General features: G+C 55.1%; 2 pseudogenes; both read right to left on the bottom strand.

Annotated features, from left to right (window-relative positions):
- Positions 1-3,159: 3,159 nt before the first annotated feature.
- Positions 3,160-8,896, bottom strand: LOC136287501 (acrosin-like; annotated as a pseudogene).
- A 1,132-nt stretch (positions 8,897-10,028) lies between these two features.
- On the bottom strand, positions 10,029-15,765 carry LOC136287500 (acrosin-like; annotated as a pseudogene).
- Between the last annotated feature and the right edge of the window lie 345 nt (positions 15,766-16,110).

Here is a 16,110-nt window from a genome sequence, read left to right as displayed (position 1 = left end):
ATGGGTACGGATACCCGCTCTGACTGGGCTGAGAGTGGTGTGGGTAGGGAATCAAACGGGTCACCCATCAGCTTGTTGGAGTCACCTGTGCCTCTGGAATGGTCACACAGGGGAGATTCCTCAGCATTTTGGCAGCCCAGATGGGACCTAAGGACAGTACTGCTGGAGCCTCCGTCCTGAAGAGCAGCTACTGGTGAGTTCACCTGGGACCTTTAGAGCAGGAAGGAGCCACGGGAGGAGTGTTATAATTCCATGTGCAGAGTCTGTGTAAATTATAAGCGTGGAATTGAGCCTCTCTATTGCTGTGGCATTTGCCGCAGATTCGGTGAAGTCGTGGGTAGTGGGTGGAGAAGGTGTGCGCAGCACGAGCGGTGTGAGGTGGCCACAGAGGAGTTGTGGAGGCCCCCGTAAGTTGTGAGGTAGAGGGGCTCGAGTCTCTGCTTGAAGGCTTTTGCACACAGGCACAGGGAGAACCTTGTGTCCCTCATGCCGCACAATGGGTGCCAGAGCACACACAGAAGGGGGTGAAATCCCTTCTTGGCACGCAGAAGAGGGCTTCACATGCACCAAGGTGTTTGACGTGGTGGGAAATATCCCTGTTTTAGGTGAGGACGTGTCTGTGGCCAAAGTTGTAGAGAACTGGGAGAACTTCTTAATGGGCAGCAGAATTTTGCACACTAAGGTTGTGCCAGGATGATGGGGCAGCTCGAAGCTTGTCTCCCCTCTGGGCAGGGTAATGACCATCCCCAACCCTGAGTGACACTCTTGGACTCAGTGTCTTTAGTGAGCGGGCAGCCCCTGAAATTTACTTCAGTAAATATTTGAAGAAGCTTATGCCAGGCTGGCAGGGGCAAGTACAGATGTGGGATGATTGCTCTCAGCACAGCCCACCTTGATTAATACAAAGGAAGAATGCACATGCCGTGAGACAGGACTCCATTTGCCTGGAACCCAAGAAGAATATCCAGAAGCAGACGGAGTGACACCTAGCCCAAGGCATTTTGAAGCCTTCCATTAATGCGGGCGTTCAGAGCTGCAACGGCTAGCTCGGTCCTGAACACGCATTAATTGGTACAGCTCCGGTTCCTTCTTGCTGTGTGAGCCCTGGCCCTCAGGTAGAAGTGTGGCTCCGGCGTGGAAGACAGGCAGACTCTCACGTGGGTGACAAGATAGGTTGATTGCTGCCAGCTGGCCAGGTGAAAAATGACTTCTCTGGGCTCTCCTTGACCTTAAGTACCAGGGGTGTGGAGAGGGGCAGGGATTAGCCCAGGACCAATACCATGGGGGGTGGGAGTTACCAGGACAAAAAGACAGTACGCAGGGCATCTGATACACGCTACAGGGCGGAGAAGTCATAGGCTCTGCCAATCACCCCAGCCCCCCACCAGAGTCTGGGCAGGGTTGCAGGGAGATGGACAGGAGCCACAACTAGGGAAAAACCAAAGGGGTTGGAACACGGGGTAATCTGGAACAAACCATTCTACGTAAAGTTGCAAAGTAATAATTTTCACACCGCAACATTCCAGTATATTTAGAAAGTCAGTGTTCACTTGCCTTCACCTGGAAAAGACAGCAACTGCCTTCAACAACTGTCTTCCCCGTGGCATTAGGCTGTCATTTTTTTCTTTGCCCGTCCCACCGCCCCAAATATTGAGCTTTGATTGAAAAGAGTATAAATTCTGGGGCAAATTTGTACAGTTTGTAGAGGATTTGTTAATTAGTGAGTCGAGATAAGAAGGTTCTTGCCCATCCTGTGGTGCTTATGTGCAGCACTCAGACAAGGAAGCACGGCAAGCTGCAGTTTGTGTCTGTGCAGCTGGATCTTTGACTGCTCCTTCTCTCCGTTTGCCAGACTTACACAGCAACCTCATCTTCCTTGACTCCTCCCTGTCTCTGCCTTTGTCTCCTCCCAAATTTGGAGCCAAGCCCAGGGATCTTTTTCCCATGGCTCCCAGGCTTGGCCCTCCCTGCCTGTGAACAGCCTCGGTGTTGCAGCTGCTGTTGGCCCACTCACTTTGGCCTTCCATGGCATTCCCGGTGTGCTCTCCTACTGTTTCTGCCAGGTTCCTCTCCCCAGAATGAGCCCAGCTCTTCCTCTGAGTATCTGTGAAGTGTGACCGCCCAGCACATCAGTCCCCCTTTACTACCTGTGAACTCTGGCCCTGCCTTAGGGCACTGGTGACGGGCCTTAAGCTTTAGCTTTCCTAGTTTCAGATTCTGTGCTGCTTAGGGGTGTAGTTCTGAGCCTCGCATTAAGTGCTAGTAGGCTCTTTTCATAGAGTAAGTAGACAAACAAATCCTTTTCCTGCTGAGGACCAAGGACAACTTTCAGGCCAACAGCATAAACAACAGCGGACTGAAGAGAGAAAACAAGAAGGATGAGACCCCACAACCCGAAGCTGCAATTGGACAATTAAACCCCAATATGCAAATGGACCAAAACTTAATAAAAACTTAAGATCTTGTGACCCGGCAGCCATTTTGTGGCCATTATTTGTCCAACTTGTGGATAGCCCTGATCAGGCTCCTGTCCTGGCCAAGGTGGATTCTGGAGGCCTTTCAAGAAATACCTACTTCCTTTTTTATCTCTGTCCAATCTCTGTTTCAGGTCAGCCCTCCCAAGCCATCACTGGCAGTCCACTCAGGAGGCAGGAGCTTCCCTTGTCATGCTTGGGACTGTCTCTGGTCTGTTCTCTTTGCCCAAGCCTACACCAGGCCCTAAATCATCAGCCCACGGGCATTTGAGCACTGTCCCCAAGGTGTCTGCTTTTGTCCTATCCCCTTCCTAGGCTTGGTGTACCGGGTTCCTCCAGCCCATGGTGGCTCAGGGCACTCTCCTCTCTGACCAGGCACACTGGTGCTCTCTGGAGCCACTCTGTCCCTTTGTGCCTCAGGCTCATTCTGCAGGTGCCGAAGGTGGCACTTGTTGCCCTTCCCAGGAATTGGAATTACACCGAAAAGATGGTTCCCTGTGAACAAAGCTAGCTTTATTTCAACAATTAGATCAACTCCAGTGTTTGCCTGCACACCGGAGAGAAATGTGGGCGGGACAGAGCAGGGTTTTGACACTGAGGCTGCCTTTGGATCAGCAGGCATTGCCCCAGCAGGAAAGGGCTGTGGTGCACTGCAGCCTGCCCTGGATCCTGCCTGTCCTGCTGCTCAGGAAGCACTTTCAGCGGTGTGGTATGCACGCATGTTGTAGTCAATCCAGTGATAGAAGTGCCGAGTGGAGATGTAGATTCCAGGCTGCTTTGGTCTGGCACAGCCTTCTCCCCAGCTGGTTATGCCGACAACCCACCAGTACTCGGCGGTGTTGTCCTTGCACATGAGAGGACCACCACTGTCGCCCTGCAACAGAGCAGAGAGGATTAAGGTGGTGTTGAGTGGCCCCTGCCAGCACCGGGGCTGTCTCCTCTTCTCTCACAGCCCCTGCCAGAACTGTATTCCAGGCAGAGGAAGGCTCTCCTCAGAGGCTGGAGCCTCCAGAGCCTTGGCTGTGAATGGCTTGGGGTCCTGTAGGGTAGGGCTCTCTGTGTCCTCTCTGCACAAGGCAGGAGTCCTGGATGTGCAGAGCATGGATGTTTGGCACCCGGATCTCTGCGCTGCCGAGAGCGCTAGCTGGGCTTTCTGGGCTTTCTGGCACAAGGGGGGCACTGGGCAAGTAGGAGTGGATGGGGAGTGTGTAGGAAGCCCCCCCCCCCCCCCGCCCCAGCAGCTGGGGGGGAGCTGGGGCTGGGAGGGTGACCGGGAGAACTGGCCGGGGCAAAGCAGACCCTGGGCTGTGTTTGGGCAGCGCTGCCAGGGCTGCTGGTGCTGCTGGGGGCTGAGAGGCTCGTGACACATTCATACCTGGCAGGCGTCGATGGCGCCCTGTGGGTAACCAGCACACAAGTTGTAGGGGTGGACTTTCCCTGCATACCAGTCACTGCTGTTGCAGAGCTGGGAATTGATGAGCTGGACCTTGGCCTCCTGCAGGCGACCACGTGAACCTTGAGCTGTGAGCAGAGAAAGCAATAAGCCCTCAGCACCCCCATGTCAGTTCTCCTTCCCCGTCTGAGGGGAATCCCTGTCCCTTGGGCACGGCTTTCCCTCCGCAGAGGCGCTAGGGCACGGTGTCCCTGCTTCCCGCCTTTGGGGAGCAGGCCAGGCCCATCTCTGCACCGGGCTACGTCCTTCAGCCTGGCTTTGGACTCTGCTGTGAGGAAGCCCAAACCCTCTCCCCACTGCACTTAGCTGGAACTCACATCTTGCAGTGGTGGAACCCCAGCCAGCGATCCAGCAGTTGTTGAGCTTTGAGACTTCTAGGGCGGGGTCAGCCAGACAGGCCAGCTGGATGTAGGCGCTGCACTGGACAGAACCGTCCAGTTGCAGCAGGGCAATGTCGTAGCTGAAGTCGGCACGCTTGTAGTAGGGGTGAACCACCACCTGCTTCACGTTGCGAACTACGGCCCCAGGGCCCGGCTGAGTGAACTTGGTAGCTCCAAGCACCACATACAGCATGCTGATGTCACTGGAAAGAAGATGGAGAGAGGGCTGAGAGGGAGCAGAGCCATGTACCACAGCAGCCCAGCAGCTGCCTCTCTTCTGCTTGGCAAGGCAGAGAGGGAGCAGTGCTCTGGCAGGTGTGAGTGCCCTCACACACATGAGGCTGGGGGAATGTCGAGCTGGAGGCCGCTAGGAAGCCTTGGCACAAGCCCAGGCTTCTCCTGAGCAGTGTGGCAGCTGGACTGCCTGAGAGGAAAGGGGACGGGAGTAGCAGGTGGTGGCTGCTGACAGGGCACCTGCTGGTGTAGCGAGGGTGTCCCCATTCCCTGGTCTGCCTTACTCAAACTTGTCGAAGCAGTGGGCCGCCGTGAGGACCCAATCTGCAGTGATGAGGGACCCTCCACACCAATGACCCAGGTTCGGTGAAAGGGGATGTTGGATGCTGACGATCCAGGGCCAGGATGCTTCCAGAGCGCCTACTCCACCCACAATGCGTGTCATGCCGAAGTCGTAAGCTTCGTTGCCGGTGGAATAAGTCATGGGGTAGTAGTCAGGTTGCGGAGCGCGGAGGCCGCAGGAACCTCTGCAAGCAGAAAGTCATTTCCATGCTGCTGCGTGGCCTGCTGTGGCTCAGGCTGAAGCTCAGCCCTGTGCCCTCCCCACAAGCGTTTGCAGGCCCAGCAGGCCAGGGAAGCCCATGGGATGTTTGTCTGTCCAAGGAACGGAGGCTTCCCCATGGTGGGTAGGAAGCTGTGGCCCAGCCACGGGGGACAGGCGGGTCCCCTCCAGGGAAGGCCCCAAGTGTTGCCACGGCTCCCTCCCAGGGCCTGGGGCCACTTACCCGCAGGGGTACTGTATGCCGTGGGCCAGCGCGGCCACGGTCAGCAGGACGAGGAGGCCGAGCCGATTCATGGCTGCCAGAGGCACGTGTCAGCTGCAAGCACTGAGGGCTCCGTGCAGCAGCACAGCCACAGCCGCAGTGCCCGGCAGCAGCCGCGCTGCCCGTGGTGGCCCCGGCCCCGGGGCTGATGTCACTGAGGGCTGGGTTCCGTGTTTGGGGCGCTGTGGGGGCCTGTGCAACCGGGGCCCACTGGGGGAGGGGCAACACCGAATCCATGGGCCGTGGAATGGTTTGGGGTGGAAGGGACCTTGGAAATCACATAGCTCCGACTTCCTGCCATTGGTAGGGATGGATAGTTTGTACTGGAGAAGTTTGCTCAGAGCCTGGCTCAGAAGCTGTCGTTGGACAATTTGAGGGAGGATGGGACATTGAAGTACAAAGTCTTTATCAACAGGACCTGACTGAGGCAGGAACCAGAGCTCTTGATCAAAGGTTGGCCTCTGCGTGAACCTTCCAACCAAATGTTGTCGAGATCCGCTCATCGGCAAAACGTGGATTTGCCTTTCGCTAATCAGAAACTGGACAAGGCCACATCTGGCCTTCTTTTGGGATGTAGGATCACAGACAACTTCCTTGGTTCCTCCTGGAGTCCTCCAAGGCCTGGGGAGCATCCCAAGAGGAGAAAAAAACCAGATGATCCTGCACTAGTAGTTCTGGTAGCTTGTTTATTCAACAGCATAAAGATGGGCCTCTCTCGCAGCCCAGTCAGAAACCTCATTGCCTGGAGGGGAAGGCACCTGCAGGATTTCCCAGTTGCTGGCAGTGGTTCTCCAGTCCTTCACTGTGACTGACACTGGCTTCCCCCCCCGTTGATGGGCAGACCTGCATGATGGTCAAGGATTAGGGTAACTTGTGATGTGTCTCCCTTCATCACTGTAGGCAGTCTTTTACAGTAACGATTAGATGCATTGCTTAGCTTATCCTTCTCCCATTCTTTGCGGTTTTGAATTACAGTAAGTTGCATTTATTCCTGAAGTTGGTGTCTGTGTCTTCTGTGCTGACTTTGCCTACATGAAAAACAGGCATCCGCAGCTGCTCTGGGCAACCCGTGCCAGTATGTCTGCAGCCTGACAGTCAAGAATTTCTTCCCAGTATCTCATACGAAGCTACCCTCTGTCGCTGTAAAGCCATTGCCCTTGTCCTTTGAGGACCTGCCCTTGTAAGAAGGGCTGCTCTCTGCTGCTTTCTTTAGGCCCCTCTTCTTGCAGGATGAGGCTGTGCAGTCTCTGAGGCCAGCAGCTGCTGAGGAATCCATTTGGGGCAGGGAGCTGGTTGTGCAGCTGCAGTGCCAGCTGCAGATTGAGCTCTGGCTGGTGGGAGTCTGGGACCAGAGACTGCCACCCTTTGCATGACAGAGGGCACAGGGAGCTGTGGCACAGGCCAGGGATTTGAACGGACCCCGAGTGCTGCAGCAGGAGCCGGTGGCTCTTTCTGGAATGTGACATCTGCGAGTCTGCTGGGGGAATGAATCCTGAGGTTGAATGGGTACGGATACCCGCTCTGACTGGCTGAGAGTGGTGTGGGTAGGGAATCAAACGGGTCACCCATCAGCTTGTTGGAGTCACCTGTGCCTCTGGAATGGTCACACAGGGGAGATTCCTCAGCATTTTGGCAGCCCAGATGGGACCTAAGGACAGTACTGCTGGAGCCTCCGTCCTGAAGAGCAGCTACTGGTGAGTTCACCTGGGACCTTTAGAGCAGGAAGGAGCCACGGGAGGAGTGTTATAATTCCATGTGCAGAGTCTGTGTAAATTATAAGCGTGGAATTGAGCCTCTCTATTGCTGTGGCATTTGCCGCAGATTCGGTGAAGTCGTGGGTAGTGGGTGGAGAAGGTGTGCGCAGCATGAGCGGTGTGAGGTGGCCACAGAGGAGTTGTGGAGGCCCCCGTAAGTTGTGAGGTAGAGGGGCTCGAGTCTCTGCTTGAAGGCTTTTGCAGACAGGCACAGGGAGAACCTTGTGTCCCTCATGCCGCACAATGGGTGCCAGAGCACACACAGAAGGGGGTGGAAATCCCTTCTTGGCACGCAGAAGAGGGCTTCACATGCACCAAGGTGTTTGACGTGGTGGGAAATATCCCTGTTTTAGGTGAGGACGTGTCTGTGGCCAAAGTTGTAGAGAACTGGGAGAACTTCTTAATGGGCAGCAGAATTTTGCACACTAAGGTTGTGCCAGGATGATGGGGCAGCTCGAAGCTTGTCTCCCCTCTGGGCAGGGTAATGACCATCCCCAACCCTGAGTGACACTCTTGGACTCAGTGTCTTTAGTGAGCGGGCAGCCCCTGAAATTTACTTCAGTAAATATTTGAAGAAGCTTATGCCAGGCTGGCAGGGGCAAGTACAGATGTGGGATGATTGCTCTCAGCACAGCCCACCTTGATTAATACAAAGGGAAGAATGCCACATGCCGTGAGACAGGACTCCATTTGCCTGGAACCCAAGAAGAATATCCAGAAGCAGACGGAGTGACACCTAGCCCAAGGCATTTTGAAGCCTTCCATTAATGCGGGCGTTCAGAGCTGCAACGGCTAGCTCGGTCCTGAACACGCATTAATTGGTACAGCTCCGGTTCCTTCTTGCTGTGTGAGCCCTGGCCCTCAGGTAGAAGTGTGGCTCCGGCGTGGAAGACAGGCAGACTCTCACGTGGGTGACAAGATAGGTTGATTGCTGCCAGCTGGCCAGGTGAAAAATGACTTCTCTGGGCTCTCCTTGACCTTAAGTACCAGGGGTGTGGAGAGGGGCAGGGATTAGCCCAGGACCAATACCATGGGGGGTGGGAGTTACCAGGACAAAAAGACAGTACGCAGGGCATCTGATACACGCTACAGGGCGGAGAAGTCATAGGCTCTGCCAATCACCCCAGCCCCCCACCAGAGTCTGGGCAGGGTTGCAGGGAGATGGACAGGAGCCACAACTAGGGAAAAACCAAAGGGGTTGGAACACGGGGTAATCTGGAACAAACCATTCTACGTAAAGTTGCAAAGTAATAATTTTCACACCGCAACATTCCAGTATATTTAGAAAGTCAGTGTTCACTTGCCTTCACCTGGAAAAGACAGCAACTGCCTTCAACAACTGTCTTCCCCGTGGCATTAGGCTGTCATTTTTTTCTTTGCCCGTCCCACCGCCCCAAATATTGAGCTTTGATTGAAAAGAGTATAAATTCTGGGGCAAATTTGTACAGTTTGTAGAGGATTTGTTAATTAGTGAGTCGAGATAAGAAGGTTCTTGCCCATCCTGTGGTGCTTATGTGCAGCACTCAGACAAGGAAGCACGGCAAGCTGCAGTTTGTGTCTGTGCAGCTGGATCTTTGACTGCTCCTTCTCTCCGTTTGCCAGACTTACACAGCAACCTCATCTTCCTTGACTCCTCCCTGTCTCTGCCTTTGTCTCCTCCCAAATTTGGAGCCAAGCCCAGGGATCTTTTTCCCATGGCTCCCAGGCTTGGCCCTCCCTGCCTGTGAACAGCCTCGGTGTTGCAGCTGCTGTTGGCCCACTCACTTTGGCCTTCCATGGCATTCCCGGTGTGCTCTCCTACTGTTTCTGCCAGGTTCCTCTCCCCAGAATGAGCCCAGCTCTTCCTCTGAGTATCTGTGAAGTGTGACCGCCCAGCACATCAGTCCCCCTTTACTACCTGTGAACTCTGGCCCTGCCTTAGGGCACTGGTGACGGGCCTTAAGCTTTAGCTTTCCTAGTTTCAGATTCTGTGCTGCTTAGGGGTGTAGTTCTGAGCCTCGCATTAAGTGCTAGTAGGCTCTTTTCATAGAGTAAGTAGACAAACAAATCCTTTTCCTGCTGAGGACCAAGGACAACTTTCAGGCCAACAGCATAAACAACAGCGGACTGAAGAGAGAAAACAAGAAGGATGAGACCCCACAACCCGAAGCTGCAATTGGACAATTAAACCCCAATATGCAAATGGACCAAAACTTAATAAAAACTTAAGATCTTGTGACCCGGCAGCCATTTTGTGGCCATTATTTGTCCAACTTGTGGATAGCCCTGATCAGGCTCCTGTCCTGGCCAAGGTGGATTCTGGAGGCCTTTCAAGAAATACCTACTTCCTTTTTTATCTCTGTCCAATCTCTGTTTCAGGTCAGCCCTCCCAAGCCATCACTGGCAGTCCACTCAGGAGGCAGGAGCTTCCCTTGTCATGCTTGGGACTGTCTCTGGTCTGTTCTCTTTGCCCAAGCCTACACCAGGCCCTAAATCATCAGCCCACGGGCATTTGAGCACTGTCCCCAAGGTGTCTGCTTTTGTCCTATCCCCTTCCTAGGCTTGGTGTACCGGGTTCCTCCAGCCCATGGTGGCTCAGGGCACTCTCCTCTCTGACCAGGCACACTGGTGCTCTCTGGAGCCACTCTGTCCCTTTGTGCCTCAGGCTCATTCTGCAGGTGCCGAAGGTGGCACTTGTTGCCCTTCCCAGGAATTGGAATTACACCGAAAAGATGGTTCCCTGTGAACAAAGCTAGCTTTATTTCAACAATTAGATCAACTCCAGTGTTTGCCTGCACACCGGAGAGAAATGTGGGCGGGACAGAGCAGGGTTTTGACACTGAGGCTGCCTTTGGATCAGCAGGCATTGCCCCAGCAGGAAAGGGCTGTGGTGCACTGCAGCCTGCCCTGGATCCTGCCTGTCCTGCTGCTCAGGAAGCACTTTCAGCGGTGTGGTATGCACGCATGTTGTAGTCAATCCAGTGATAGAAGTGCCGAGTGGAGATGTAGATTCCAGGCTGCTTTGGTCTGGCACAGCCTTCTCCCCAGCTGGTTATGCCGACAACCCACCAGTACTCGGCGGTGTTGTCCTTGCACATGAGAGGACCACCACTGTCGCCCTGCAACAGAGCAGAGAGGATTAAGGTGGTGTTGAGTGGCCCCTGCCAGCACCGGGGCTGTCTCCTCTTCTCTCACAGCCCCTGCCAGAACTGTATTCCAGGCAGAGGAAGGCTCTCCTCAGAGGCTGGAGCCTCCAGAGCCTTGGCTGTGAATGGCTTGGGGTCCTGTAGGGTAGGGCTCTCTGTGTCCTCTCTGCACAAGGCAGGAGTCCTGGATGTGCAGAGCATGGATGTTTGGCACCCGGATCTCTGCGCTGCCGAGAGCGCTAGCTGGGCTTTCTGGGCTTTCTGGCACAAGGGGGGCACTGGGCAAGTAGGAGTGGATGGGGAGTGTGTAGGAAGCCCCCCCCCCCCCCCGCCCCAGCAGCTGGGGGGGAGCTGGGGCTGGGAGGGTGACCGGGAGAACTGGCCGGGGCAAAGCAGACCCTGGGCTGTGTTTGGGCAGCGCTGCCAGGGCTGCTGGTGCTGCTGGGGGCTGAGAGGCTCGTGACACATTCATACCTGGCAGGCGTCGATGGCGCCCTGTGGGTAACCAGCACACAAGTTGTAGGGGTGGACTTTCCCTGCATACCAGTCACTGCTGTTGCAGAGCTGGGAATTGATGAGCTGGACCTTGGCCTCCTGCAGGCGACCACGTGAACCTTGAGCTGTGAGCAGAGAAAGCAATAAGCCCTCAGCACCCCCATGTCAGTTCTCCTTCCCCGTCTGAGGGGAATCCCTGTCCCTTGGGCACGGCTTTCCCTCCGCAGAGGCGCTAGGGCACGGTGTCCCTGCTTCCCGCCTTTGGGGAGCAGGCCAGGCCCATCTCTGCACCGGGCTACGTCCTTCAGCCTGGCTTTGGACTCTGCTGTGAGGAAGCCCAAACCCTCTCCCCACTGCACTTAGCTGGAACTCACATCTTGCAGTGGTGGAACCCCAGCCAGCGATCCAGCAGTTGTTGAGCTTTGAGACTTCTAGGGCGGGGTCAGCCAGACAGGCCAGCTGGATGTAGGCGCTGCACTGGACAGAACCGTCCAGTTGCAGCAGGGCAATGTCGTAGCTGAAGTCGGCACGCTTGTAGTAGGGGTGAACCACCACCTGCTTCACGTTGCGAACTACGGCCCCAGGGCCCGGCTGAGTGAACTTGGTAGCTCCAAGCACCACATACAGCATGCTGATGTCACTGGAAAGAAGATGGAGAGAGGGCTGAGAGGGAGCAGAGCCATGTACCACAGCAGCCCAGCAGCTGCCTCTCTTCTGCTTGGCAAGGCAGAGAGGGAGCAGTGCTCTGGCAGGTGTGAGTGCCCTCACACACATGAGGCTGGGGGAATGTCGAGCTGGAGGCCGCTAGGAAGCCTTGGCACAAGCCCAGGCTTCTCCTGAGCAGTGTGGCAGCTGGACTGCCTGAGAGGAAAGGGGACGGGAGTAGCAGGTGGTGGCTGCTGACAGGGCACCTGCTGGTGTAGCGAGGGTGTCCCCATTCCCTGGTCTGCCTTACTCAAACTTGTCGAAGCAGTGGGCCGCCGTGAGGACCCAATCTGCAGTGATGAGGGACCCTCCACACCAATGACCCAGGTTCGGTGAAAGGGGATGTTGGATGCTGACGATCCAGGGCCAGGATGCTTCCAGAGCGCCTACTCCACCCACAATGCGTGTCATGCCGAAGTCGTAAGCTTCGTTGCCGGTGGAATAAGTCATGGGGTAGTAGTCAGGTTGCGGAGCGCGGAGGCCGCAGGAACCTCTGCAAGCAGAAAGTCATTTCCATGCTGCTGCGTGGCCTGCTGTGGCTCAGGCTGAAGCTCAGCCCTGTGCCCTCCCCACAAGCGTTTGCAGGCCCAGCAGGCCAGGGAAGCCCATGGGATGTTTGTCTGTCCAAGGAACGGAGGCTTCCCCATGGTGGGTAGGAAGCTGTGGCCCAGCCACGGGGGACAGGCGGGTCCCCTCCAGGGAAGGCCCCAAGTGTTGCCACGGCTCCCTCCCAGGGCCTGGGGCCACTTACCCGCAGGGGTACTGTATGCCGTGGGCCAGCGCGGCCACGGTCAGCAGGACGAGGAGGCCGAGCCGATTCATGGCTGCCAGAGGCACGTGTCAGCTGCAAGCACTGAGGGCTCCGTGCAGCAGCACAGCCACAGCCGCAGTGCCCGGCAGCAGCCGCGCTGCCCGTGGTGGCCCCGGCCCCGGGGCTGATGTCACTGAGGGCTGGGTTCCGTGTTTGGGGCGCTGTGGGGGCCTGTGCAACCGGGGCCCACTGGGGGAGGGGCAACACCGAATCCATGGGCCGTGGAATGGTTTGGGGTGGAAGGGACCTTGGAAATCACATAGCTCCGACTTCCTGCCATTGGTAGGGATGGATAGTTTGTACTGGAGAAGTTTGCTCAGAGCCTGGCTCAGAAGCTGTCGTTGGACAATTTGAGGGAGGATGGGACATTGAAGTACAAAGTCTTTATCAACAGGACCTGACTGAGGCAGGAACCAGAGCTCTTGATCAAAGGTTGGCCTCTGCGTGAACCTTCCAACCAAATGTTGTCGAGATCCGCTCATCGGCAAAACGTGGATTTGCCTTTCGCTAATCAGAAACTGGACAAGGCCACATCTGGCCTTCTTTTGGGATGTAGGATCACAGACAACTTCCTTGGTTCCTCCTGGAGTCCTCCAAGGCCTGGGGAGCATCCCAAGAGGAGAAAAAAACCAGATGATCCTGCACTAGTAGTTCTGGTAGCTTGTTTATTCAACAGCATAAAGATGGGCCTCTCTCGCAGCCCAGTCAGAAACCTCATTGCCTGGAGGGGAAGGCACCTGCAGGATTTCCCAGTTGCTGGCAGTGGTTCTCCAGTCCTTCACTGTGACTGACACTGGCTTCCCCCCCCATTGATGGGCAGACCTGCATGATGGTCAAGGATTAGGGTAACTTGTGATGTGTCTCCCTTCATCACTGTAGGCAGTCTTTTACAGTAACGATTAGATGCATTGCTTAGCTTATCCTTCTCCCATTCTTTGCGGTTTTGAATTACAGTAAGTTGCATTTATTCCTGAAGTTGGTGTCTGTGTCTTCTGTGCTGACTTTGCCTACATGAAAAACAGGCATCCGCAGCTGCTCTGGGCAACCCGTGCCAGTATGTCTGCAGCCTGACAGTCAAGAATTTCTTCCCAGTATCTCATACGAAGCTACCCTCTGTCGCTGTAAAGCCATTGCCCTTGTCCTTTGAGGACCTGCCCTTGTAAGAAGGGCTGCTCTCTGCTGCTTTCTTTAGGCCCCTCTTCTTGCAGGATGAGGCTGTGCAGTCTCTGAGGCCAGCAGCTGCTGAGGAATCCATTTGGGGCAGGGAGCTGGTTGTGCAGCTGCAGTGCCAGCTGCAGATTGAGCTCTGGCTGGTGGGAGTCTGGGACCAGAGACTGCCACCCTTTGCATGACAGAGGGCACAGGGAGCTGTGGCACAGGCCAGGGATTTGAACGGACCCCGAGTGCTGCAGCAGGAGCCGGTGGCTCTTTCTGGAATGTGACATCTGCGAGTCTGCTGGGGGAATGAATCCTGAGGTTGAATGGGTACGGATACCCGCTCTGACTGGCTGAGAGTGGTGTGGGTAGGGAATCAAACGGGTCACCCATCAGCTTGTTGGAGTCACCTGTGCCTCTGGAATGGTCACACAGGGGAGATTCCTCAGCATTTTGGCAGCCCAGATGGGACCTAAGGACAGTACTGCTGGAGCCTCCGTCCTGAAGAGCAGCTACTGGTGAGTTCACCTGGGACCTTTAGAGCAGGAAGGAGCCACGGGAGGAGTGTTATAATTCCATGTGCAGAGTCTGTGTAAATTATAAGCGTGGAATTGAGCCTCTCTATTGCTGTGGCATTTGCCGCAGATTCGGTGAAGTCGTGGGTAGTGGGTGGAGAAGGTGTGCGCAGCATGAGCGGTGTGAGGTGGCCACAGAGGAGTTGTGGAGGCCCCCGTAAGTTGTGAGGTAGAGGGGCTCGAGTCTCTGCTTGAAGGCTTTTGCAGACAGGCACAGGGAGAACCTTGTGTCCCTCATGCCGCACAATGGGTGCCAGAGCACACACAGAAGGGGGTGGAAATCCCTTCTTGGCACGCAGAAGAGGGCTTCACATGCACCAAGGTGTTTGACGTGGTGGGAAATATCCCTGTTTTAGGTGAGGACGTGTCTGTGGCCAAAGTTGTAGAGAACTGGGAGAACTTCTTAATGGGCAGCAGAATTTTGCACACTAAGGTTGTGCCAGGATGATGGGGCAGCTCGAAGCTTGTCTCCCCTCTGGGCAGGGTAATGACCATCCCCAACCCTGAGTGACACTCTTGGACTCAGTGTCTTTAGTGAGCGGGCAGCCCCTGAAATTTACTTCAGTAAATATTTGAAGAAGCTTATGCCAGGCTGGCAGGGGCAAGTACAGATGTGGGATGATTGCTCTCAGCACAGCCCACCTTGATTAATACAAAGGGAAGAATGCCACATGCCGTGAGACAGGACTCCATTTGCCTGGAACCCAAGAAGAATATCCAGAAGCAGACGGAGTGACACCTAGCCCAAGGCATTTTGAAGCCTTCCATTAATGCGGGCGTTCAGAGCTGCAACGGCTAGCTCGGTCCTGAACACGCATTAATTGGTACAGCTCCGGTTCCTTCTTGCTGTGTGAGCCCTGGCCCTCAGGTAGAAGTGTGGCTCCGGCGTGGAAGACAGGCAGACTCTCACGTGGGTGACAAGATAGGTTGATTGCTGCCAGCTGGCCAGGTGAAAAATGACTTCTCTGGGCTCTCCTTGACCTTAAGTACCAGGGGTGTGGAGAGGGGCAGGGATTAGCCCAGGACCAATACCATGGGGGGTGGGAGTTACCAGGACAAAAAGACAGTACGCAGGGCATCTGATACACGCTACAGGGCGGAGAAGTCATAGGCTCTGCCAATCACCCCAGCCCCCCACCAGAGTCTGGGCAGGGTTGCAGGGAGATGGACAGGAGCCACAACTAGGGAAAAACCAAAGGGGTTGGAACACGGGGTAATCTGGAACAAACCATTCTACGTAAAGTTGCAAAGTAATAATTTTCACACCGCAACATTCCAGTATATTTAGAAAGTCAGTGTTCACTTGCCTTCACCTGGAAAAGACAGCAACTGCCTTCAACAACTGTCTTCCCCGTGGCATTAGGCTGTCATTTTTTTCTTTGCCCGTCCCACCGCCCCAAATATTGAGCTTTGATTGAAAAGAGTATAAATTCTGGGGCAAATTTGTACAGTTTGTAGAGGATTTGTTAATTAGTGAGTCGAGATAAGAAGGTTCTTGCCCATCCTGTGGTGCTTATGTGCAGCACTCAGACAAGGAAGCACGGCAAGCTGCAGTTTGTGTCTGTGCAGCTGGATCTTTGACTGCTCCTTCTCTCCGTTTGCCAGACTTACACAGCAACCTCATCTTCCTTGACTCCTCCCTGTCTCTGCCTTTGTCTCCTCCCAAATTTGGAGCCAAGCCCAGGGATCTTTTTCCCATGGCTCCCAGGCTTGGCCCTCCCTGCCTGTGAACAGCCTCGGTGTTGCAGCTGCTGTTGGCCCACTCACTTTGGCCTTCCATGGCATTCCCGGTGTGCTCTCCTACTGTTTCTGCCAGGTTCCTCTCCCCAGAATGAGCCCAGCTCTTCCTCTGAGTATCTGTGAAGTGTGACCGCCCAGCACATCAGTCCCCCTTTACTACCTGTGAACTCTGGCCCTGCCTTAGGGCACTGGTGACGGGCCTTAAGCTTTAGCTTTCCTAGTTTCAGATTCTGTGCTGCTTAGGGGTGTAGTTCTGAGCCTCGCATTAAGTGCTAGTAGGCTCTTTTCATAGAGTAAGTAGACAAACAAATCCTTTTCCTGCTGAGGACCAAGGACAACTTTCAGGCCAACAGCATAAACAACAGCGGACTGAAGAGAGAAAACA

Source organism: Chamaea fasciata, unplaced genomic scaffold (assembly GCF_029207755.1).
Source record: "Chamaea fasciata isolate MVZ Bird 193981 ecotype frontalis unplaced genomic scaffold, bChaFas1.0.hap1 SCAF_3, whole genome shotgun sequence".
NCBI classification, from domain to species: domain Eukaryota; kingdom Metazoa; phylum Chordata; class Aves; order Passeriformes; family Sylviidae; genus Chamaea; species Chamaea fasciata.
The sequence above is the reverse complement of the archived record's forward strand: the minus strand, read 5'-3'. Positions and strand labels throughout refer to the sequence as shown.